Below are 25790 nucleotides of genomic sequence, written 5' to 3'. Positions count from 1 at the left end.
GCTCCAACAGCGGAGCCGGCAGAACATGTGGTGCGTTGCGTGGTCAGCTGTCAACTGTCAAAACAAACGGCAGCTGATCACGTCAAGGCACGAACGTTCCAGCTGATACAGCGTATCAGCTGGGACAATTAGCAAAGGTGAATACGGTGTCCGCACAGGGACAAATGTAAAACACAACAGGCTGTCCCACCGTCTCTCGCAATTACACCCTCTAAGAAGTCCGTTCATCTTTGTAAATTTGTATTATTTTCTTGTACATTCCTCACTCTTGCTTGCTGTGTTTGATATTGTGTTCTTGCCTTCTATGGTTTCACTCTACCTCTTCTAGTCTCCTGTTCTATTTTCTAACATTTCTCTCATGTGAGGTAGGTGCTTCTATTGTGAGGCTCTGACACTTTCGGGCAAAATGCATTAAATAAATAAAATAAGTAAATTAAAAAAAACTGTCAGCTGTGGCTCTCCGCAGGGAGCATGCATGCCCCATGAAGGGTCTGTGTGGAGCAGACAATATCCGTCCGAAGCCTTCGAGTCTAGTGGTAAAGAGGCCCGGGGGGGGGGGGGGTGGGGGCGCACCCCCAGTGACTTCTGGACTTTAAAGACACTGTCTTGATGGACATGGTGCCGCCCCACGGCCTACATCTCCCGGCATCCTCCGTACTGCGTCATGACGCAGACCTGCGCGTGACGTCAGGCGGTCGGTGGTCCTGGAAGAGGAAGCCCCGGAGTCCGCGGCCTACAACTCCCGGCAGCCCCCGTGCTGCGTTATGACGTAACCTGCGCGTGATGACGTCAGTCGCTCGGCAATCCTGGAAGAGGAAGATTTGGAGCCCGCGTCCTTTGAGAGGAACAGGAGCCGAGGAGGGAGAGGGGGCACCGGGGACACCGAGAGCCCCGGGAGAGGCACCCGGGACACACGGGAGGAGACACTGGGGGAGGTGAGCGCCGCGCAACCGCGAGGGGATGTATTCATTGTTACTATATATGTGCGTATCCATGCGAGGGGGGGGTTGTCTGACGAGACACCCCCCCCACCACCACCCCCACAGAGAGAGAGAGAGAGAGACAGACAGACAGAGAGAAAGACACAGAGAGAGAGACAGACAGACAGAGAGAAAGACACAGAGAGAGAGAGAGAGAGACACGTAGACAGAGAGAGACACAGACAGACAGAGATACAGAGAGAGAGAGACAGACAGACAGACAGAGACAGAGCGAGACACACAGACGCAGAGAGAGACAGACACGGAGAGAGACACAGAGAGAGACAGATGCAGAGAGACACAGAGCGAGAGACAGACGCAGAGAGAGAGAGACAGACGCAGAGAGAGAGACAGACACAGAGAGAGAGACAGACGCAGAGAGAGAGAGACAGACGCAGAGAGAGAGAGACAGACGCAGAGAGAGAGAGACAGACACAGAGAGAGAGACAAACAGACAGAGAGAAAGACAGAGAGAGAGAGAGAGAGACACGTAGACAGAGAGAGACACAGACAGACAGAGATACAGAGAGAGAGAGACAGACAGACAGAGACAGAGCGAGACACACAGACGCAGAGAGAGACAGACACAGAGAGAGACAGATGCAGAGAGACACCGAGCGAGAGACAGACGCAGAGAGAGAGAGACAGACACAGAGAGAGAGACAGACACAGAGAGAGAGACAGACGCAGAGAGAGAGAGAGACGGATGCAGAGAGAGAGAGAGACACAGACGCAGAGAGAGAGAGAGACAGACACAGAGAGACAGACACAGAGCGAGAGAGACTGACACAGAGCGAGACACACAGAGACACAGAGCGAGACACATACACAGAGAGACAGACGCAGAGAGAGACAGACACAGAGAGAGACACAGACAAACACAGAGAGAGAGAGACACACAGAGAGAGACACAGAGCGAGACACAGACATAGAGAGACAGACAGAGCGAGACGCAGAGAGAGACAGACACAGAGAGAGACACAAACACAGAGAGCGAGACAGACAGACTGAGAGAGACAGATGCAGAGAGAGACACCGAGAGAGAGAGACACACATAGAGAGACAGAGACACAGACGCAGAGAGAGAGAGACAGACGCAGAGCGAGAGACGCAGAGCGAGAGACGCAGAGAGAGAGACATGCAGAGAGAGACATGCAGAGAGAGAGAGAGACATGCAGAGAGAGAGAGACACAGAGCGAGACACAGACGGACAGAGAGAGAGACGCAGAGAGAGAGAGACGGAGAGAGAGAGAGACGCAGAGAGAGAGAGACACGCAGAGAGAGAGACACGCAGAGAGAGAGAGACGCAGAGAGAGAGAGAGACGCAGTGTAACGCCCTGAACGTCTCAGGATCGTTTAACAGACACGATAATGAGAACGCAACCACTTGTGAAGGTTTAGTTATTTTAATGAAGGCAAAAATAATACAAGGAATAAACAAAGGTTATAGTCACTGGAATCCTCCAGGCTAAGTACGTTACCAGCCCACAGCACGGATGGTCCTAACCGTCCTCTGCATATACGCCGATCCCGGCGTATGCCAACAGAGGGCAGAAATGAAATGGCCGACAATGCCAATCGGTAGGCTGTGAGGGGCACGAAGAGTGTTGGGGAGAATCGAGGAGTCAGGGAAACACCCAGCCGGGGTCTCTACCTGAAGGGAGCAGCCGCTCAACCTCTTCCTCAGACTGCACCGGGACGCGGAGTCACCTCCTGGTGATGCGTCACCGATACCCCAATCACAAGCAAAGAAGACTGAACCGAGAGCAGCCGCTCGATCGATCCCGTGGACTTCCGAGTCTGTAACGCGGCAAACACCTCCTGGTGTGCGTTACAGCTGGCAGTCCCTGTATCTCTGGCCGGGCTGGGAGTTACGACTCCAACCAGCAAAAGCGCCACTGCGCTTTGACTCACCCGAGTCAAAAAGCGAAGCTCAATGGTTATCCGGTAGAGCTTCCGGGTCCTTCACAGGTGACGATGGGGCAAGACACGGCCCAGGGAGTAACGACTCGACCTACCTCCGTTCTTGCCTTACTGGAGCACCACTCCGGAACACTGCTCTTCACTAAGCAGGTACGTCGGTGTAAACACAATATCCGACAGCGTTGTACCTCCCGGTTCCTCCCTTTATAGGGCGTGTTTTCCTTGAGTTATGTAACAGCTCTCCTGTTTACATAAGGGCGTGTTTTCCTTGAGTTATGTAACAGCTCTCCTGTTTACATAAGGGCGTGTTTTCCTTGAGTTATGTAACAGCTCTCCTGTTTCCATAAGGGCGTGTTTTCCTTGAGTTATGTAACAGCTCTCCTGTTTACATAAGGGCGTGTTTTTCTTGAGTTATGTAACAGCTCTCCTGTTTACATAACCTCTCAACCGCTAAGCATCCTGGGAGATGTAGTCCGTTTTCGCTGGTTACCGTTTTCCTCCCCTCGCATGACAGGAATTCTTGACCGTACATCCTCCCTCTCAGCGGCTCCCCACGGGTCCAGCGCTGGCAGGAAAACGCCGATGAAACAAGGAGACCAAGCGCGGAGCATGAACCCCTTCAGCCGGTTCCCATGACTGCTCCTCCGGGCCATAGCCTTTCCACGCAACCAGGTACCACAGCTTCCCCCTGCGCCATTTGGACGCCCGTATGCCCGACACTTCATACTCCACCTCCGACTCCACGCATACCGGCCTAGGTGTCCCAGACGGCTTGGAGGGTGCTGGTTTGACCAATGATACATGAAAGACAGGGTGTATCCGCAATGACTGGGGCAAGCACACCTTCACGTTCACGGGACCCATACACTTGGTAATTCGATAGGGGCCCATGTACTTGGGATGGAACACACTGTTCTTTCGAAACCTCATGTTTCTTGTGGATATCCAGACGTAGTCTCCAGTGCGGTACAGTGGCCCGGGCCTTCTCTTCCTGTCTGCCGCAGCCTTGTATCTTCTCTTGGCCTCTATTAGGACAGCCCTTGAGCGCATCAACGTGTCTTTTATGTGTGCCACCCTGTCCGCTGTGGCGGGAATCCTGTCCTCTCTGAACGGATGTAGAAATGGCAAGAACCTGGGATGTTGGCCATAGTTGCTATAGAACGGAGATGACTGTGTGGAGCTGAGAGTGGCGTTGTTATAGGCTATCTCTGCAACCCATAGCAAGTCGACCCATTCTTCCCTGGTCCACAAAACATCGCAGATACTGTTTGAGCGTTTGGTTCAGGCGCTCGGTTTGGCCGTCCGTTTGAGGGTGGTAGCTGGTGGACAGGGCGGTCTTAACATGCAGCGCAGTGCACCAAGTCTTCCAGAATTGCGCAGTAAACTGCGACCCCCGGTCCGACACGCTCACCCCAGGTAATCCATGCAGTCGTACCACATTCTTTAGGAGTAGTGACGCCAATTCCCCGGCCGTAGGGACTCTCTTGCAGGGGATGAAGTGCCCCATTTACGTCAAGTAATCCACCACCACCAGTATTGCCGTCATCCCCTGGTCTACCGGTAGGCCCACCACGAAGTCCAGTGATATGCTATCCCATGGTCTATCCGGGGTCGGAAGTGGATGTAAGAGCCCTTGGGTTCGGCCATGGTCGGCCTTCATGGTAGCACACGTAGGACACTCCTGTCCCCACCTCCTGACATCCACTCTCATGGTTGGCCACCAGAAATGCCGTCCCATGCTAGCCACCGTTTTTTAAAAGCCCAAATGACCTGCGCATGAAGAGTCATGGCACCAGATGAATGCTTGTTTCCTTAGCCTAGGCGTGGGTATCAATAGGCACCTGCCCTTCAGGGGTATCCCGTCCTTCAGCTGCCATTCTCTGTGACTGAGGAGCCACCTCCGCCATGCGAATGACCTGATCCCTCTCTTTATTCCCCTCAGGAAAGTATCCGGTTGGATAACCCCCAATACCATCCTCGGGGAAATGATGGAATGCTCGGTCGCAGGCAATGGTTCCTTAACTGCAGATTGACGGGACAGGGCGTCCGCCTTCCGGTTTTCCGTCCCCGGCCGATATGTGATGCGGAAGTCGAACCCCGCAAAGAAGATCATCCACCGCAGCTGTCTGGGAGAAAGGTGTCTTGTGGCCGTCATGAACTGTAGGTTCCGATGGTCCGTGTACACCGATACCACATGTCTTGCCCCCATCAACCAATGCCTCCATTCGGTGAAGGCGTCCTTGATTGCGAGAAGCTCCTTCTCCGCAATATGGTAGTTGCGTTCGGCGTCGTTGAGTTTGCGGGACATGTACGCAACGGGATGAAGCACCCCTGTGTCGTGGTTGCGTTGGGCCAAGATAGCCCCCAGCGCCACATCCGATGCGTCCGCTTCCACCACGTAGGGGAGATCCGGATCGGGGTGAGCCAACACCGGCGCCTTACCAAAGGCGCTTTTCAGGGCCTCAAAGGCTGTGTTCGCTTCAGGGGACCAGACAAACTCCTTGGACTTCCTCAGTAGCTGTGTGATTGGGGCCACCAATCCTGAAAATCCATCTATAAACCGCCTGTAAAAGTTGGCGAAGCCTATGAAACTTTGGACGTCCTTCACGCTTTGGGGCACCGGCCATTCTTTCACCGCCTTGATCTTTCGTTCTGCCATCTCCTGTCCCTCTGGACTCAGCATCACTCCGAGGAATTCCACGGATGTGACGTGGAAGTCACACTTGCTGAGTTTACAAAACAGCATGTTTTCCCTCAGCTTTTGGAGCACAGCTTTGACGTGGTGTACGTGCTCCTCCACACTGGACGAATAGATGAGGATGTCGTCGATATATACGACCACGTAGATATCCAACTCCTCTCTGAATACCTCATTCAAAAAGTACTGAAAGGCTGCCGGGGCGTTGCACAGACCGAACGGCATGACGAGGTACTCAAAAAGGCCGAACCTGGTCTTAAAGGCGGTCTTCCACTCGTCTCCGTCCCTCATGCGCACCAGATGGTATGCCCCTTTCAAATCCAACTTGGTGTAGATACGAGCTTTCTTGACCTGTTCCAGAAGTACACTGATGAGAGGCAAGGGGTACCGATTCTTTACGGTTATCGCATTCAATGCCCTAAAGTCCACACAGGCTCTCAGCTCCCCATTAGCCTTCGGGATGAAGAAGAGTGGCGAGGCGGCCGGAGACTTGGACGGGCGGATGAATCCTAGCTTGAGGAGTTTATCCAGGTACCCCCGGAGATGCACGTTTTCAGGCTCCGTCAGGGCATACAGCCTGCAGCGGGGAACGCTGGCCCCTGGCACCAGGTCGATCTGGCAGTCAAACTGTCTATGTGGTGGTAGCACTTCCGCCTTCACCTCATCAAATACATCCTCAAAACTGTGATAAGCCTGGGGGAGAGCCACATCTTTTTCTGCCGCTGTAGCCACCGTCTGACTCCCGCTCTCATCTGCGTCAAGGGATTCCGTTCTTATTCCACAATGCAGGATGCAATACGGTGACGTCAGTTCGATGCGATGTGTTGGCCAATCCACAGAGGGGTTGTGTTTCTGTAGCCACGGCAATCCCAATATGACGCCATATTGGGGCGCTCGGATGATGTTAAAATCGATTTGTTCCAAATGGTTCCTCCCACATCTCATCGGAAAGACCCCCGTGTGCTGCCCGATGGGCCCCAACACCAATCGCCTTCCGTCTACAGCATAGACGTCTTCGGGTACAGCTTTGGGAAGAAGCACTAGCTCTAGCCTGCATGCCTCGTTGTGGTCCATGAACATGCCAGTGGCCCCTGAATCCACCATGGCCACAACGGGTATCCACTGGTCATGCACTCCCACGTGCACCGTGAGAAACAGGTGTCGTTGTCCCTTAGTGACCGAGTTGGAAAGTGAAGGGATGGATGAGTGACTCCGAGATGCCCCTTCTTTGGTCTGGGAGTCCTCTAGTTTTCCGCCGGTACGTCCACCACGGCTGTTACCGACCGGTTGGCCCGATAACGTGACGTCTTCGGTTTGGCAGGGCATTCACGTACGTAGTGGCCTTTTTTGCCACAATATAGGCACAATCCTTGTTTACGGCGTGACTCTTTCTCCGTGGCTGTGAGGCTCGCTCGTATTGCGCCGATGTCCATGGGTTCTCCCTTGGATGCAGTGGCAGTTTCAGGACTTCCCACTGTCACATAGGATGGAAGGGATTTTCCTTTTCTCCCATGATCCCCCTTTCTTTCACTTAGCCTATGTTCCAGCCGTAATACCAGGTTGATAAGGCCCTCACATGTCTTGGGTTGTGGGTCAATATAAGCCACGGCGTCCTTGAGCTCATCGCACAGCCCGTGATGGAAGAGCGCCGTCTGTTTAGCAACAGGCCACTTGGTTTCCACAACCAGCCTTCGGAACGCGTTGAGATACTGCACCAGGTCGTTGGATCCCTGTCTCAACTCAAGCATTTCACGGTCCGCCGTGTACGAGTCAGCCCTTCTGTCGAAGACCTTCAGGAATTCCTCGCGAAAAGCACCCCAATCACATAAGATGGGGTCGTCCCTGCTCACCAGAGGTACGGCCCATTGTGCCGCGTTTCCAGCCAAATAGGATATAAGGAAAGCCACACGAGCCTGACTCGTGGGGAACGCCCTTGGTTTGCACGATAAATGTAGTGCCACTTGTGTGAGGAATACCTGCACTGTGTTAGGATCCCCACTGTACCTCTCTGGTGTTGCCAAGGGGACGGCTACCGGCATTTCCACTACTACCGCAGGGGTCTGGTTCGTGAGGGAGGTGCTGGGCGTGAGCGGGTCCAATTGGATAGCATCCAGTCTGGCTTTTACATCGGCTGTTTCTTGCCTGGAGGCAGCCAATTCAATTTGCACGGTCGCTAAAGCAGCCAGCACATCATCAAGTGTTGCCATGTCTGTTATCGACCGGGAGACAGTTAGTGTTATTAAGGTCGGATATTTTGTAACGCCCTGAACGTCTCAGGATCGTTTAACAGACACGATAATGAGAACGCAACCACTTGTGAAGGTTTAGTTATTTTAATGAAGGCAAAAATAATACAAGGAATAAACAAAGGTTATAGTCACTGGAATCCTCCAGGCTAAGTACGTTACCAGCCCACAGCACAGATGGTCCTAACCGTCCTCTGCATATACGCCGATCCCGGCGTATGCCAACAGAGGGCAGAAATGAAATGGCCGACAATGCCAATCGGTAGGCTGTGAGGGGCACGAAGAGTGTTGGGGAGAATCGAGGAGTCAGGGAAACACCCAGCCGGGGTCTCTACCTGAAGGGAGCAGCCGCTCAACCTCTTCCTCAGACTGCACCGGGACGCGGAGTCACCTCCTGGTGATGCGTCACCGATACCCCAATCACAAGCAAAGAAGACTGAACCGAGAGCAGCCGCTCGATCGATCCCGTGGACTTCCGAGTCTGTAACGCGGCAAACACCTCCTGGTGTGCGTTACAGCTGGCAGTCCCTGTATCTCTGGTCGGGCTGGGAGTTACGACTCCAACCAGCAAAAGCGCCACTGCGCTTTGACTCAGCCGAGTCAAAAAGCGAAGCTCAATGGTTATCCGGTAGAGCTTCCGGGTCCTTCACAGGTGACGATGGGGCAAGACACGGCCCAGGGAGTAACGACTCGACCTACCTCCGTTCTTGCCTTACTGGAGCACCACTCCGGAACACTGCTCTTCACTAAGCAGGTACGTCGGTGTAAACACAATATCCGACAGCGTTGTACCTCCCGGTTCGTCCCTTTATAGGGCGTGTTTTCCTTGAGTTATGTAACAGCTCTCCTGTTTCCATAAGGGCGTGTTTTCCTTGAGTTATGTAACAGCTCTCCTGTTTACATAAGGGCGTGTTTTTCTTGAGTTATGTAACAGCTCTCCTGTTTACATAACCTCTCAACCGCTAAGCATCCTGGGAGATGTTGTCCGTTTTCGCTGGTTACCGTTTTCCTCCCCTCGCATGACAGGAATTCTTGACACGCTGAGAGAGAGAGAGACGGGGAGAGAGAGAGAGAGACGGGGAGAGAGAGAGACGGGGAGAGAGACGGGGAGAGAGAGAGAGACGCAGAGAGAGAGATGGGGAGAGAGGGAGACGCAGAGAGAGAGACGCAGAGAGAGAGACGCAGAGAGAGAGAGAGAGACGCAGAGAGAGACGCAGAGAGAGAGAGAGACTGGGGGAGAGAGAGAGAGACGGGGGAGAGAGAGAGAGAGACGGGAGAGAGAGAGACGGGTAGTGAGAGAGAGAGAGACACACAGAGAGAGAAATGAAATGCCAGTATTTGTAAAGCGCACAGCTACCTCCGAAGCGGTGTCCCGGCGCTGGGGGCCCTCGGGAAGATTAAGCAAGCTATTGCCCAGAGTCACATGGTGCTGGGCTAACCTGCCGCCGGCACCGGGGAATGGAACCGTGAACCCCGGAGTCAGGCACCCTGGTCGCTGCGCCACACCTCTTCCACAGACAGAGAGAGACAGAGACAGGCAGACAGACGGAGACAGGCAGACAGACGGAGACAGGCAGACAGACGGAGACAGGCAGACAGACGGAGACAGGCAGACAGACGGAGACAGGCAGACAGACGGAGACAGGCAGACAGACGGAGACAGGCAGACAGACGGAGACAGGCAGACAGACGGAGACAGACAGAGGCAGACAGACAGAGGCAGACAGACGCAGAGAGGCAGAGAGACAGAGGCAGAGAGACAGAGAGGCAGAGAGACAGAGAGGCAGAGAGACAGAGAGGCAGAGAGACAGAGAGAGGCAGAGAGACAGAGAGAGGCAGAGAGACAGAGAGAGGCAGAGAGACAGAGAGAGGCAGAGAGACAGAGAGACAGAGAGAGGCAGAGACGGAGAGAGACAGAGACGGAGAGAGACAGAGACGGAGAGAGACAGAGACGGAGAGAGACAGAGACGGAGAGAGACAGAGACGGAGAGAGACAGAGACGGAGAGAGACAGAGACGGAGAGAGACAGAGACGGAGAGAGACAGAGACGGAGAGAGACAGAGACGGAGAGAGACAGAGACGGAGAGAGACAGAGACGGAGAGAGACAGAGACGGAGAGAGACGGAGACGGAGAGAGACGGAGACGGAGGGAGACGGAGAGAGACGGAGAGAGAGAGAGACGGAGAGAGAGAGAGACGGAGAGAGAGAGAGACGGAGAGAGAGAGAGAGACGGAGAGAGAGAGAGACGGAGAGAGAGAGAGACGGAGAGAGAGAGAGACGGAGAGAGAGAGAGACGGAGAGAGAGAGAGACGGAGAGAGAGAGACGGAGAGAGAGAGACGGAGAGAGAGAGACGGAGAGAGAGAGACGGAGAGAGAGAGACGGAGAGAGAGAGACGGAGAGAGAGAGACGGAGAGAGAGAGACGGAGAGAGAGAGACGGAGAGAGAGAGACGGAGACGGAGAGACGGAGACGGAGAGACGGAGACGGAGAGACGGAGACGGAGAGACGGAGACGGAGAGACGGAGACGGAGAGAGACAGACACAGAGAGAGAGAGACAGAGAGAGACAGACACAGAGAGAGACAGACACAGAGAGAGACAGACACAGAGAGAGACAGACACAGAGAGAGACAGACACAGAGAGAGAGACAGACACAGAGAGAGAGACAGACACAGAGAGAGAGAGAGAGAGAGAGAGAGAGAGAGACACAGAGAGAGAGAGAGAGACACAGAGAGAGAGAGACACAGAGAGTGACAGACACAGAGAGTGACAGACACAGAGAGTGACAGACACAGAGAGTGACAGACACAGAGAGTGACAGACACAGAGAGTGACAGACACAGAGAGTGACAGACACAGAGAGTGACAGACACAGAGAGTGACAGACACACAGAGAGTGACAGACACACAGAGAGTGACAGACACACAGAGAGTGACAGACACACAGAGAGTGACAGACACACAGAGAGTGACAGACACACAGAGAGTGACAGACACACAGAGAGTGGCAGACACACAGAGAGTGGCAGACACACAGAGAGTGGCAGACACACAGAGAGTGGCAGAGACAGAGAGACAGGCAGAGAGAGAGACAGGCAGAGAGAGAGACAGGCAGAGAGAGAGACAGGCAGAGAGAGAGACAGGCAGAGAGAGAGGCAGAGAGAGAGAGAGGCAGAGAGAGAGAGAGGCAGAGAGAGAGAGAGGCAGAGAGAGAGAGAGGCAGAGAGAGAGAGAGGCAGAGAGAGAGAGAGGCAGAGAGAGAGGCAGAGAGAGAGAGAGAGGCAGAGAGAGAGAGAGAGGCAGAGAGAGAGAGAGGCAGAGAGAGAGAGAGGCAGAGAGAGAGAGAGGCAGAGAGAGAGAGCGAGACACAGATGCAGAGAGAGAGAGACACAGACGCAGAGAGAGAGAGACACAGACGCAGAGAGAGAGAGACACAGACGCAGAGAGAGAGAGACACAGACGCAGAGAGAGAGAGACACAGACGCAGAGAGAGAGAGACACAGACGCAGAGAGAGAGAGACACAGACGCAGAGAGAGAGACAGACCCAGAGAGAGAGACAGACCCAGAGAGAGAGACAGACCCAGAGAGAGAGACAGACCCAGAGAGAGAGAGAGACACAGACGCAGAGAGAGAGAGACACAGACGCAGAGAGAGAGAGACACAGACGCAGAGAGAGAGAGACACAGACCCAGAGAGAGAGAGAGAGACAGACCCAGAGAGAGAGACAGACCCAGAGAGAGAGACAGACCCAGAGAGAGAGACAGACCCAGAGAGAGAGACAGACCCAGAGAGAGAGACACACAGACCCAGAGAGAGAGAGACACACAGACCCAGAGAGAGAGAGACACACAGACCCAGAGAGAGAGAGAGAGACACACAGACCCAGAGAGAGAGAGAGACACACAGACCCAGAGAGAGAGAGACACACAGACCCAGAGAGAGAGAGACACAGACCCAGAGAGAGAGAGACACAGACCCAGAGAGAGAGAGACAGACCCAGAGAGAGAGAGAGACAGACCCAGAGAGAGAGAGAGACAGACCCAGAGAGAGAGAGACACAGACCCAGAGAGAGAGAGACACAGACCCAGAGAGAGAGACACAGACCCAGAGAGAGAGAGAGACACAGACCCAGAGAGAGAGAGAGACACAGACCCAGAGAGAGAGACACAGACCCATAGAGAGACACACAGAGAGATCGATCTATCTTTGTTTTGTCGCCCCCGTTGATAATGTCCCCCCTGGACTCTTCAATCTTCGGTGCCACTCATTGGGCAGGGCGGGGTTGAGCAACGCCCAGTTCAGGGCTCTGCTGGATATATATATATCTATCCCGAGGCGTGGATGTTTCAGGGCTCTCATGGCGCCGGTATAGTGTCCGAGGTGTGGATGTGCCAGGGCTCTCCTGGCGTTGGTATAGTGTCCAAGGCGTGGGTGTCGGGGCTCTGCTGGGCGTGTATAGTGTCCGAGGCGTGGATGTGTCAGGGTTCTCCTGGCGCCGGTATAGTGTCCGAGGCGTGTATGTGTCATGGCTCTCCTGGTGCCGGATAGTGTCCGAGGCGTGGATGTGTCAGGGCTCTCCTGGCGCCGGTTTAGTGTCCGAAGCATAATTCAAGATATCGGACTGTGAAGCCGCCCAGAATACACAGCAATTGCATTCCCTCCCTGGCAGTGCAGGGCTGTCGCCCTCCACAAACCACTGAGCATCAGTGACCGCAGCTCTTGAACACACGCTTCAGGGAGTGGGATGGGAGGCTTTGGAACAGGTGCAGCACTTTGAGGAGGAGAAACGTTTTCATATGAACAATCCTAGCTATGACTGTTAGCGGAAACTTAATCTATTCCCCGACAAGACTGGTGGTTTGGCATGTATCTTCCATACTTTACCCTCCGTGTAACCCCCCCTGTCTCTGTGGTGATGTTTGGCTCCGTATAGAGTATGTTCGAGTTGCCACTTCAGTGGAGTTGTATGACGTTGCATACCTTTAGCAAGCCTGCATTACAACGCGAATGCCATTATGACGCAAACCTTTACCACCCATATTTTTTCAACGATTATGCCTTTTCCACTCATGACTTCACAAAAAAATTTGTTGTAAAAGAATGTTTGATTAAAGCATATGTGTGGTAAAGGTTTCCCTGACCCATACCTTAAACCCTAATCCCAGTCCCTTGCTCAGCCCTATCCTTGGCCCCCCAGCACTTCTAAAACAGAAAGTACACTTTCCTTGTCTCAATCCAAAAAACCCTACTGCAATGTGACTCCCTCTGTCCCCTGCCACCTCCCCTGGGCCCATCCCCAGTCGCCCTGGCCTCTCCTCGTGGTTTGTGCGGTGCGGGCAGCTTGTCTGAGTGGGGTAGTGCATGTCGTTGTGAGGAAGCAGAACACTCTCTTGGTTCCCTCTATCGACGCGTATTGCTAACAACTCGCTGTTTCCACAAATGAATATGCCTGTATATTTTTACTACACATATGCTTTTACCTTACATAGCTTGGCAAAGAAATTCATTGTAAGCCACGTTGTAATGGCCGTTTCCCCCATCAGCCAGTATCTCAGACCAGGGGTCGGTGTGTATCTGGTCAGTGGCATCAGCAAAGATTGTAAATCCAGACCCTTCTCTGAATGTCACCATTTCTTCAGCGATTGGGTTCAAGTTAATTCCTGGGGGCCCGATTCACAGAAGTAATCTGAGACAAAATCCTAAACTTACTACTTTTGGTATTCACAGAAGGCATTTAGTAGTAGTAAAGTTAGGATTTTGTCTTAAGTCTGTCTTAAGTCTGTCTTAAGTCTGTCTTAAGTCTGTCTTAAGTCTGTCTTAAGTCTGTCTTAAGTCTGTCTTAAGTCTGTCTTAAGTCTGTCTTAAGTCTGTCTTAAGTCTGTCTTAAGTCTGTCTTAAGTCTGTCTTAAGTCTGTCTTAAGTCTGTCTTAAGTCTGTCTTAAGTCTGTCTTAAGTCTGTCTTAAGTCTGTCTTAAGTCTGTCTTAAGTCTGTCTTAAGTCTGTCTTAAGTCAAAACTTAAGACAAAATCCTAACTTTACTACTACTAAATGCCTTCTGTGAATACCAAAAGTAGTAAGTTTAGGATTTTGTCTCAGATTAGTTCTGTGAATCGCCCCCACTGTCTCTCGCCATTTGCAGCATGTCATCTGCATCCATGGAAATTCCATTTTTGTTTGTGAGCCAAACTGAATTCCCCAGTGGTGATGGAATTCCTTCTCTTACTTTCTATGGGTTCAATCACCAGTGCAATAGGGGACGGCTCTGTCTAATTCCTTTGCTGATGGAAATTAGCTGCGACTGCAAGTTGTTGATTTTATTCTTGCAGTGGGTTTAGTATATAAAAGTGGAAACCCACTTTTTGAATGCCTTATCCATCCTCTCGAGCACCGCTGGGTAAAAGGGGCATTCTATACAGTTAGTTACATTTATTAACGGCAATGGCTGGTGGGACTCGCATCGATGTGGGGGTTTGCCAGGTTTCAGGAGAGTTATAAGGCAACCTCTCTTAATGTCACGGGAAACTCGCTACGCTTGAACGTCTTACGTACAAGTAGAGGAGACGTGAGGCAGCTCTTCTGAATATTCTCTATAGACTTCAACAGGGAATCCACCCTCCCTCAGGAACTGAGCCACTAACTCATTGATACGGATCCAGCGCGAAGGGATAACATTTACATATTCTCCTTGTGTCACAGATTCTTATTCTCAAGGTTCATTCATACATTCATTCATTGGTGAAGCCCATAACACCAACACGCTCTCATTCATACAAAACTCACTCGTATCTGTACACAGGAAAAAAGGCTGCTAGACATGTGGGTACCTTATTACCTATCAGGATTAACTTCTTACTACGTTATGTACACATTTTATACAATTTTCAGAATCCTGACTTTATCATCAAGGCACTCCACTGTTTGGGCAATGGACCAACTAGTTGGACTGGTTGATGGTGAATTAGAACCAGCTAAAATACAATTGAAGCCTAGGAAAACATTTGATATTTTCAGTAATTGATTTAAGAACCACAAACTCATTTCTAATTGTTTCAATATTGTTTATCTAAACATTAATCGAACTCTTAAATCTTGCATTTACTGATTACAGCTCATTATTTAAATTTTTAAATTTATTAAAAGAAAATAGACATTTAGGAATTATTCTTAGACATAGATTTAAGAAAAATGCAGTAAATCATTTACCCATAGACAGGTGACGATAGCTTCAGATCTGCATTCTCAGGTGAAGACTCCATTGAATAGACTGTCCAACCCTCATCGAAGGATCAAACCGGTGTACAAAATACAGGATGCGGCGTAATAAAGTTCAGAAATTCAGCAAAGTCCATACATCAATCTGGAGCATGGATCAATTCCACACTCAGACTGACCGCATAGGATAAAATTTAGAATTTTGAAGAGGAACAACCACCCAACAAGAACTCCTCCTCAGACAAATTAACCCAAAGACAAACGCAACCGCGAGGTTATTTCCCAAACCACGCAATTTCACTATTTTAACACAATTTAAAAGGTTAGTTTGCGTACCATTGTTAATTATTTAACTTTGCCATGCAATTTAGTCCCACGTGTATTTGTTTATTAAGGTGTAAAGGTTGATTAGTAACACTTCCACTTCAAACAGGTTATGTAAATTAATTTTTAGTATGATTATGTAATTAATTCCATGCAAATTAGAGGAGGTAAACAACATTTTGTTTTACCTGCTCCATCAATATCCATGTCGGGGAGGCCAGAAGCGCAATTTTGGCTATTGAAATCCGGCCTGACAGTCCTGGAAAGAGGCTTGGTGTCAATAATAGCTGCTTCAGAACCAGCAGGGGCCTCGCGTGTCTTGTGCTCACATCTACTTAGTGTGACAGGATTTTTATGAAGCGATTTGCCTAATCTGGGGAAGTAAATATCCGTGGCTTGCCCCAAAGTTACCTTTTTAATCTGACCGAATAAAGCGTGGCGTATTGGGTTACCAGCCCCCGCAAATTCTTCTTGGCAGCATTACCCTTCTTAAACTGACTTGGTAAGAGACGCTCTCATGTTGTATTCCAGTTTTGTCTTTTGCCATTCAGAGTAATTTATCTGGATCGCTGTAATTTTGTAATGACTGGACAGGGCGGAGCACTGGGGACAGGTTGGGGGCGCATGTGAGCGGTGTGCTCCTTCAATAATAAACACAACCATAGATTTTCATGGCCAAAAACGCTAATTAGTATATTTAACAGTCTTCCACTCGTTTTATGGTTGACTCAGTGGTTCATAGGTTACACCTTCATCAGCAAACTTTCGTTTATGGCATAAGATTAGGTAGGCTAGGCTAATTTTTCTAGAAGTGTTTTTTATTTCTTGTTCAGATAAAATATTATTCTTTATTGTTCAAAACACACAATATAGACAATTCTAATTCTGGTGCTGTTTTTATTGAGCAATTCTTTTTTTATAAAATTTTGTATAAATTGTATACAATCACAAAAGCAGTAGCGTGGTTAACCACGGCTGTCAGAAAACCTTAGTACATTACTGTTCTTAGGCGGTTACCCCCTTGCTGGCTAGATTTTTGATAGAGAAGTAGGTGCAGGATGAGCGGATAGAAAAGTTAGAAGAGAGAGAGAGAGAAAGAGGATAGGACAGGCATGTAGAGAGGTATACATTTTTGGCTTAAAACATTGGTGTCCGGTATGTCCACTACTGTTCGTTTTGTCTCAGCTCGAGATATTCAGGCTAGTTTCCGAGTCCCCCGTTCCGTTTTTTGCAGGGTCTTGGATCATTTACAGTAGGTGTTCTGGTGGTTTCCTATGGTGGTTTTTTAGGGGTCCAGAGACCTGTCCAGTGTTTCCCATAGTCCCCTTGTTGATGCTTTCCATGGGGAGTGTTGCAACGCCATACGATCCGCTCCTCTGAGGTGAGTGACCCAGTTGGTCCACCCTTTGTAGCTGGTTTTGCTAGTGTCTTTCCAGTTGGTTAGTACCAGTTTGACCGCGGCAGTCAGAAGTAGGTCCATTAGTTTCCTCTCTCTCTCTCTGAGGAGAGATCAGTACGTATAAAGGCCGTGGTGAGGGAGGCAAAGTCTCTTGTTAGCTTGCATTTAAACACATTGTCCATGAAATCAAATACCCTTCCCCAGAACGCCTTGAGTGTTGGGCAATGGAAAATGAGGTGCGCTAGTTCTTTCTTCTCCGAGTTGCAGTTCCAGCAGAGGGAGTCTTCCCTGAGGTCTAGTGTGTGTAAGCGATCTGGGGTCCAGAAGGTTTTGTGGAGTAGCCAGAGTTTTGTTTGTGCTAAGACTGGGGTGATCTTGTTTTGCGTGGCCGAGGTCCACAGAGTTTTCCATTCACGTTCGTTTAGCGGGGGTGGATATGTTTAGCCCAGTATTCGGTTGTTTTGGTGTTATGTTTGGTGTTTTTTGGGCATAGTATTTTATATAGTTGCGATGCTTGATGGACTAGTTTGTTGATGTTTGCTACGTAGCGGAAGATAGAGGGTTGGTAGCTGGCTAGACTTGCCTTTGACAGGGCTGTTTTTATCTTTAGGAATCTATACAGGTCTGTCTTCCAGCTGGTGGGTTGCTTTAAGGTCAGTGAATGTAATTGGGGATGTCTCCTTCTCGAGTTGGTGTGGGAAGCATATACCTTTTTCTATCCAAGTCTCGTAGTTGATATTTTTCCCCTTATACTTGATCTTGCTGTTAGCCCACAAGGATTCTGATTTGGACCCCTTAATGCTTATCTCCATTGCCTTGGCGACCTTTAGGAGTGCTATTTTAGTGTTTTTAAAATATCGGTTTCGACGTGTGTGGGTTTGTGTTTGTCGTTAGCAGAGCTAGTGGGCTCAGGTTATTCAGAATGGCTTTCTCTACCTGTAACCATACGGGTGTGTAGTCAGGCGACAGGCTAACCCATTGCGTTCTTTGTTTAGCTAGGAAAGCTAGTTGGAAAACCCTGAAATCCGCTTGGACCATCCCCCCCCAACATGGGTTTTCGTTAGTCTCAGTTTCTTAATACTAATCCTCGCCTTCTTTCTGCGCCACAGGAATTTGGTGAACATTTTGTTGGTTTTACGGAGGAAGTAGTCTGTGAGGAGGATTGGGAGCATACTTATCAGGTAGTTTATCAATGGCGTGATCATCATTTACATCAAATATATCCTAAGTATTTGTTTTGTCCTGTCTGCCAAGACAAGCCTGAGTCCCCCAACGCGTCTCTCGTGCAGTGGATGTTTAGTGGCTTACGTTCTGACATTTCCTTATTTAGTTTATATGCTGATAGTTTGGAGTATTTCGCTATTGTTGACATTAGTTCCCTGATCGAGGTTTTTGGTTGTTCTGTTATTATCAGAATGTCGTCGGCATATGCGGCGAGTTTTACTACAGTCCCTTTGATATCGACCCCTTTGACGGCCTCGTTTAGTTTTATGTCCTGGATGAGAGGTTCGAGTGCCAGAAGCAAGAGAGCCGGCGAGAGGGCATCCTTGTCTGGTGCCCTGCTGGAGCTTGAATGGGTCTGAAAGTGAGCCGTTTACCATAATGCGGGCTGAGGGGGTTTGGTACAGGGCCATGACCATCTGAATGTAGTTCTCCCCTAGGTTAAAGGTCTGCACGCATTGCTCTAGGAATGCCCAGGAGACCATATCGAAGTTCTTTTCTGCGTCTAGTGCTATAGCTACTGCCGGCTCTGTTTTCGTGGACATTTGTTCTAGTATGTGGCAGAAAAGTCGTGTATTGTCATTAGACACACGATTCCGCATGAAACCGACTTGGGCGTTACTTATTAATTTGGGTAGGACCGTATTTAGTCTGACCGCCAGTATTTTGGCGTCGATTTTACAGTCCACGTTGATGAGGGATATGGGTCTATAGTTTTTTGGCAGATGGTGGACTTTGCCCTCCTTTGGGATAACTATTATAGTCGCCTCTGACATGGACTGTATTACTTCTGTGACTGCCGTGTGGTTAAAGACCCTTTTCAAGGTTGGGTTTAGCTGTGCTAGGAAGGTCTTATAGAAATCTGCTGTCTGGCCCAGGTGCCTTGTGTTTTTTTTAAGCGACTTGATGGCCATTTCTATTTCCTTGCAGTTGATTTCCTGACCTAGCCTTCCTATATCAGCAGAGTCTAGTTTTGGGAGCCCTAATCTGTGTAGGAATCTTGTGCATTTTTCTAGGTTGTGTCTGCTCTGTTTTGTATAGTTCTGAGTAGAACTCTTGGAACGTACTGAGAATGTCTTTGTGTCTTGTGTGTGTTTTATTGTTTGAGTCTGTAATTGATGAGATCGCTACTTGGTTGCATTTGTGTTTCCCCGCTCTGTTGGATTTGCAAAGGTTAAGTGCTTTGCACTTGTTAAACCACAGCCCTGCCCTTTCGCTCAGGATTTTATTGTACTCGTACTTGTGCTGTGTTAGCGTGGTCAGGCGTGTGTTGTCATTTGTGTCCTTTATGTGTTCGAGTTCTAGTTTTTTTTTTTTTTATCTCTTTCTCGAGTTGGTTTATTCTCAGGTTCATCTTTTTGTTTGTCCTTGCCTTAATTCCAATTAATTTACCTCTGATCGTTGCTTTTAAGGCCTCCCACACTGTGCTAACGCTAGTCTCTGGCGAATCATTATGGGTTAGGTATTCCGCTATGGCTTCTTCAATTTCTTTTTTTTTATTACCTGGGTCCGAGATAGTTTCATTGTTAAAGCGCCATCTTCTTGGGATCGCCTCGCTGTGACAGCCGCTTAGTTTTAGGCTAATGGCTGAGTGGTCCGAGACTAGTCTTGGTGCGATCTTGATCTATCCTTTTGTACGAGTTATGTGGGTTAGAGTACAAGGTGTAGTCTCTAGTGTCCAGGTGTTGTAGTCTCCATGCATCTTTGAGATTGAATTTGGTGCAATGTTTTGAAGTGCAGCGTGAGATCCAGTGGGGTGGTATTGGCAAGAGGACTGTCTAGCACGTGGTCTAGTGGGATGTTAAAGTCCCCTGCTACAATTGTAAGTGCGTCCTGCGGTAGATTGTATAAAGTGTCAGACACTTCCGCCCAGAATGTAGGGTCGTCTTTGTTAGCGCCGTATATGTTAGCCACGTGTAATTGCTACTCCCGTCTTGAGAGATTTGTTATAAGAAGTCTGTCCTTCTTGTCGTGGGAGTCTATCGAGATCCTCGACCTCTTGGATACTAGGGTCAGGAACTCGTAGTCTTTTTGTCTGCTGGTAAGCACGCAAGTTGGGCTATCCAGTTGGCTCGAAGTAGTTTGGCATCTTCCTCTCCTAATTTCGTTTCTTGTAGTAGTACTATGTCGCTTTTGGTCTTTGCTGGGAAGTTCATTATCTTCCTGCGTTTGATGGGGTGGTTTAGGCCCTTGACGTTGAAGGGTGTTATGTTAAGGTCCGCGGCTAGGGTGAGGATTTTGTTGTTAGCGATCTAGTGTATTGTGGTGCGGTGGTTCTATGTGCCCAACACTCAGGTTTCTATGCTTTTCTCTGTACCCTTAGATCTTTGTGTGTGCCCTCTACATTTTGGCTCGGTCTGCCTGATGAGGTAATTGACGTGTGCAGTGATATACAAGATGTGGAAGGAGGAAAACGGGAGAAAATAGGCAGGCTAGATATATGAGAAATACCGGTGCTCTCCCCCCCTTCACTCATCTGTGGGCGGTGCGACAACAGGATCACCTCTTCGCTTCCCGGAGAGATGTCGTGTTGATCCGTTTTGTAAAACTTCACTGTTGTTCTGTACATTAGCTCTGACATTTCTATGCTCAGTGTTATGCTCGAGGTATTCAAAGTAAAAGGATACATTGTCGTTCCTGAGTCGTCTTTTTGTCCGCATCCATCATCCGCTCTTTTTTCGCGTTTAGGTGGGTTGGTTGGTTAGTGTCTCCCTTAGACTTTTTGTCGTTGCAGCCAAGCATTGTTCATGAGGTAGGGTCTGGCATCATTGAGGTAGAAATGTTGTGTTGCATTGACGACTCTTGTCCTTTCTGTACCTTTCAGGAGCCTGCCCCGCCGGTGATTGGTTCTGGCGAGGGGCCTCTCTTCGCTGAGCCCTGTTGTGAGGTGTACATGGTTTGGGTTGTTGGGCCGTCTATGTAGCAGTTTAGGTCTTTTGGGTCTGTAAAGAAGTGGCTTTTCCCCCTGTCTGTTATTTTGAAGTTTGCGTGAGCTACAAACGAGAATTGAATGTTTTTGTTCCTGAGGACTTGGCTTAGGGCTAAAAAGCCTTTCCTGGTGTCCACCGTGGGTTTTGAATAATCCTGTGTGAGGATGTTCTTGTGCCCCTTCCAGTTGATCTGGTGGTTTTTGCGTGCAAAGTTAAAAATGTCTTTGTGTGTTGAGATCTCAGGGGCTTGCATAAGATTGGCCGAGCTGGTTGGGAGGCTGTTGGTTTGAAAGCGTGAGTTTATCTAAAATGCAGTGAGTACTTCTTCTCAACTGCGAAGTACAAAGATTTTACACAAAGCTGTACATCTCCCTGTGCTGGTTTATTCTGTGAGGAGTGCCGGCGCTCTAGTTTATCATTAGATCTCCGATCTTCAGAAATAGTTGTGGGCATTTCTTTGTGTGATGTGTTGTTTTGTGTCTAGAACGAGGCTTGTGTCAAGTACTGCCTATGGCTTTCCAGAGGTACTCGCAGCCAATCAAAAAGGAACATTTTGGTATTCTGTTTTACTGAGTTGGTATATCATCATAGTAGGGAGACAGACTTGCACAAGCAGCACTGAAATAATAAGCGTAAAATACAAGCCACACCAAAAGTAACACCTACTCAGCCAGGGCATTGCACTTCCCTTCCTGTACAACCACACAGCATGCCCTAAATGCACATACTTGACTAGTGAGAGCCCCTGGTACATAGGCATATCATGCTCCACCCTTATCAGTATAACCACGTGCTGAGAAACCATCTCTCAGTAAAATAAAAAAAATGCTTTCCCTGGTGTACTTCTGTGCGACACGTTTGGCACTCGCACGTATTCGTTACTCTACTTCAGTACAACTCTTATGTCGTTTTTTATTAACATTTGACTACACAGGCGTGATGGGCAGCTTATACAACAACCTACCTCTTGCACACATCGCATAGTCTGTTCTTGAACATTTGCTACTCCTAGAACAGTCTACAGCAGCACTTCCATCATTGGACTGTGCTACCCTCAGAATAAAGTACTTGAAATTCTTGAAACGCACATCACGCCGAACACTTGCAGGCCGGGTCCTTGCGCTTACCCCTACCACTCTAAAGCCCACTATTTTCATACATTGTAATATGACCTCTTGACGATTTTAAACTTAATCCTTTTTTTTCATTTCAAACTTCTCAATTTTTTCTTATGTCTTAAAATACTGTGAAGTCACTGCCCTCCATTTCCTCCTAAGTGTTCAGGTGTGATCCCTATTGGGTTTTTAAGCTCGCGTACAGAACAAACTCCCCAGCTCCTACCAGCATTGAAACCATCTTCATGAACATGAGCACGTCTTATACAGCAGGCAAAACGCGTGTTGAGAGGCCTACCATAGCTTTTGCCTCTATATCAGACCGAGGACTGCGTACCCAGGCTCTGTATACGTTTTACGTTTCCTTTCACACTTGACAGTATCCAGTGTTTGGCGTAGTTCTCGCTTACATATGAGCATACTTGTACCGCATGCACTTGTAAAAGGACTGTGTACTTCCACTGTAGGTAAATATTCAATCAGGGTCTCATCCCATTGCTAAACAGTAACATTTAAGTTAGCACCTCTAAGATGCTCAGTATTGTAACTTGTTCCTGTATATATCTGCGCCTGTAGACACTGGACCAGTGTTTCCTATTCCCACAACAGGGAAATAAGCGTTCGCGTGTACTGCAGTCATGCATACTCTTTACCCACATTTCATGGCAAGAATCTACCCTCACAGTAAACATGTCTTAACTTTGTCCAATTTGTTTGTGAAGATACAAACTACCATGCACAGGGCCCATACATTGAATAGGGAAACTCACTGCTGCTTGCACGGATGAGCCGCCTTCTGCCCGCCTTGCCGCTGGAGTCTTGTTTCATAGTTCTCAGCTGAAATACTTTAGTGGCTTTGAGGGCCGGGCCCTTGCTTCTAGTCTGGTGGTGATTTGGGGACGCTCTCACCAATCCTCCATAAACTACAAATATATTGATCATGTCTGTAAACTTTATTCCCTGTGGGAAAATATAGCATCTAGAAGGACCTAAATAGATGACTTCAAGACACATTCTAGTTCAGGAGCATGTTTAGTCATTTATGAATGAAACAGTGCACTTAAAGGGACACTTTCTCTGCTCTGCTTCCTACGACAGCTGCCTTAGCTGTAACTTTCAAAGTCCCTGCCACGCTGAAGTTCCCACTGATCAGATGGCTCCATAATTCACAATTAAGTCTCACTCTTACCCTTCTCAGGCTTCACCCTCACTCCCCCTCTCCAACTTAGGGCATCACAATTCTCTTTTTTTTGGTTTAGATCCCAATTGATTTAAACTAAACTAGACCTATACATGAGTGTACAATACGTGAAAAAGTACTTTACTTATTTGAAATGTGAGAGTGTGATTCAAAAATTCAAAATGTAATGAGAGAAGTCCTGACTAATAGTGTCAAGTGTTACTTGCTGCCTCCGACAATAGTGCCATTGGATGGCCTCGTATCTCTTTTACTGCAGACAGTCCCAGCAAGCAGTTGATCTTCTAATGTTTATTTCAAGACATTTTGATGGTCTTTCTAATGATGGTCTCTTCCTGAGGGTAAGATGCCACATCTCTTGAGTTTGTCCCATGCCCAATGACCACCAGGTATATATGGGATGCTACATGCATGTTTCCTGTTTGCCAGATGGTCTTGATGATAAATGTATCATTAAACTCTGCTCATAACTTACCCTACTCCCACCAAATGTCCACCCACTTGTTGGTAGTACTAGCAGGAGGAGCGTTCCAGCAGAGGCAGACCCGTTTGCATTGCTTGAGCGTGTTTTTATTTTGGTTTAAATGGGAAAACTGACTTCATCGGTGGATAACTGTTCTCTGCTCTTTACGGTGTGTAGCAAAATACATTAATTTGTATTCTGTACATCTTGGGTTTGGTTGTTTTGGTAAATGTATATGTCATTGGAAGAGGTATTATGTCTGGACTAGAGGTGTTAATAGGAACTGCTAGTGCTACCCGGGGGTGAAACGACTTTGCTAAGTTTCATATATATTTTTTAATTTATTCTAAATAAAGAAGAATCTTTCCACATTGCCAAACGGTACTTGTAGTTTAACTTGCCAAGCAAAGCCAACTAGTTATTTTCATTGCATATCTTCTTGTCCAGCGTTAATAATCTGCAGCGTCACTCGTAATTTTAAATTTGACAGACTACAATACTTTTTAATTCAGCAATTACAGTTCCCTTTTCCTTGCTGGTTTCGGCAGTTTCTTCTGTCTGTATTTCGATAAAACATCATCTTCCTTTCACCGTTCCGCAGACCATGTTTAACAAGGGCCTTGTTTCAAAATGTTTTGCGGTGTTGGTTACCTTTTAGTGCTTCTTCGGCGACTGCCAGCCCGACCATCTTTGCTAATTCTCTTAGCAGTATTCGACGGGTACCCTCAAGTACTCCACAGTAATGAATGCCTTTTGGTCGCTTCAGAGATTTATTATGTAATTTGTAACCATTTTCTGAGCTATAGTCCATTCTTTGCTTGCAAGCTCACCTTGCTCACTGTGCACCTGGAAGGTAAACTGGAGAGCATGAAGTATACGTCCTTTTGTGTTTTGCGGTTTCTACCTTGGTGAGGCTGTGTAAGGTTATGTAATGGGTTACATAGTATCAGAGTAGACTTTAGTTTAAATTCTAGCCTGTGTACGTCTAGTCTACGCAGCGCAGGGGTAAAGTAAACTGCGGGTGCATGATGTAGTGTTGAGTATTTGAGCGAAGCTTGCTCTTCTACCCGCTGGCCTGTCTTTTGTCGCATTTGTGCCACATCTGTACTGTAGTAAGCTTGTGCTGTACTTGTTTGGCATCTGTCTGAAGCTACAGTACTCTTCTAATGTGCGTCATCTATGCAAGAAAACCTTCCCAAGCTTCTGTCTGTGCTCTACATGCCCAGTGTGGGAGGGAAGCGTGTGCTGTTGTGCCTGTTGTGTTTGTGGGAGTCTGGTTATGCTTGGTGCTGCCTGTGCTGTTTTCAGTGAGAAGAAAGCTTGCTCTGCTTGATGTTGGTAACGCTTGTGTGAGAGAAGCTGGCACCGATGCTTACCCTGCTCCTGTTCCTATTAGGAGGCGGCTGTAAAGTGCCAATGCTGCGCCTCTCCTGCTTGCGAGGCAGGCCCGCACATCTGCTGTCGACATGCAGTCGGTTTTATTTATGGTGGAAGCTTGCTCAGTGAGATATGGTGCACATAATTCAACACAACACCTCTCGGTTCAGCACAACACAATTCCACACCACACAATTACAATCCACATAATTCAACTCCACCTAATTACACATTACTCAATACCACATAAATCCACTCCACATAAATCCACTCTATACCGACTAACAATCCACATACATACACTCTACACCATGTCGCATAATTCCACTCATCATAATTTCACACACCACACTGTTCCATGCCACACTATTCAACTCCATACATATCCATTCCACACACCATAATTCCACGCCAAACCACATAATGCAACTCAACACAATTACATGACACCACATACCTCCAATCCACACCACATAATTCCACATCGAGCTACAAAATTCAACAGCACACCACATAATTACACTCCACTACATATCACTCCACAAAATACCATTCCGCATAATTACTCCTTAACACACAATCGCGCTCCACATAATTCCAGTAGACTCAATACCACATAATTACTATCCACATATTTCTGCAGCACACCATGCAACAGAATTCCAATACTAATCCACACAATTGCACAACTAACTGATCCACC

At 48.5% G+C, this 25790-nt stretch overlaps 1 protein-coding gene across 2 annotated transcripts in view; it reads left to right on the top strand.

The window, feature by feature from the left end:
• The first annotated feature begins 697 nt into the window (after positions 1-697).
• The window catches only part of LOC146808641 (uncharacterized), a 109190-nt gene continuing 84097 nt past the window's right edge, over positions 698-25790 (top strand). The window contains exon 1 of one of the 2 annotated variants that reach the window (XM_085623676.1): positions 698-935. The gene's annotated coding sequence lies outside the window, so the exon portion shown is untranslated. The remainder of the gene's footprint in view (positions 936-25790) is intronic. The other variant, XM_085623675.1, reaches the window with a different exon arrangement.

Source organism: Triturus cristatus, chromosome 8 (assembly GCF_964204655.1).
Source record: "Triturus cristatus chromosome 8, aTriCri1.1, whole genome shotgun sequence".
NCBI lineage: Eukaryota > Metazoa > Chordata > Amphibia > Caudata > Salamandridae > Triturus > Triturus cristatus.
The sequence above is the reverse complement of the archived record's forward strand: the minus strand, read 5'-3'. Positions and strand labels throughout refer to the sequence as shown.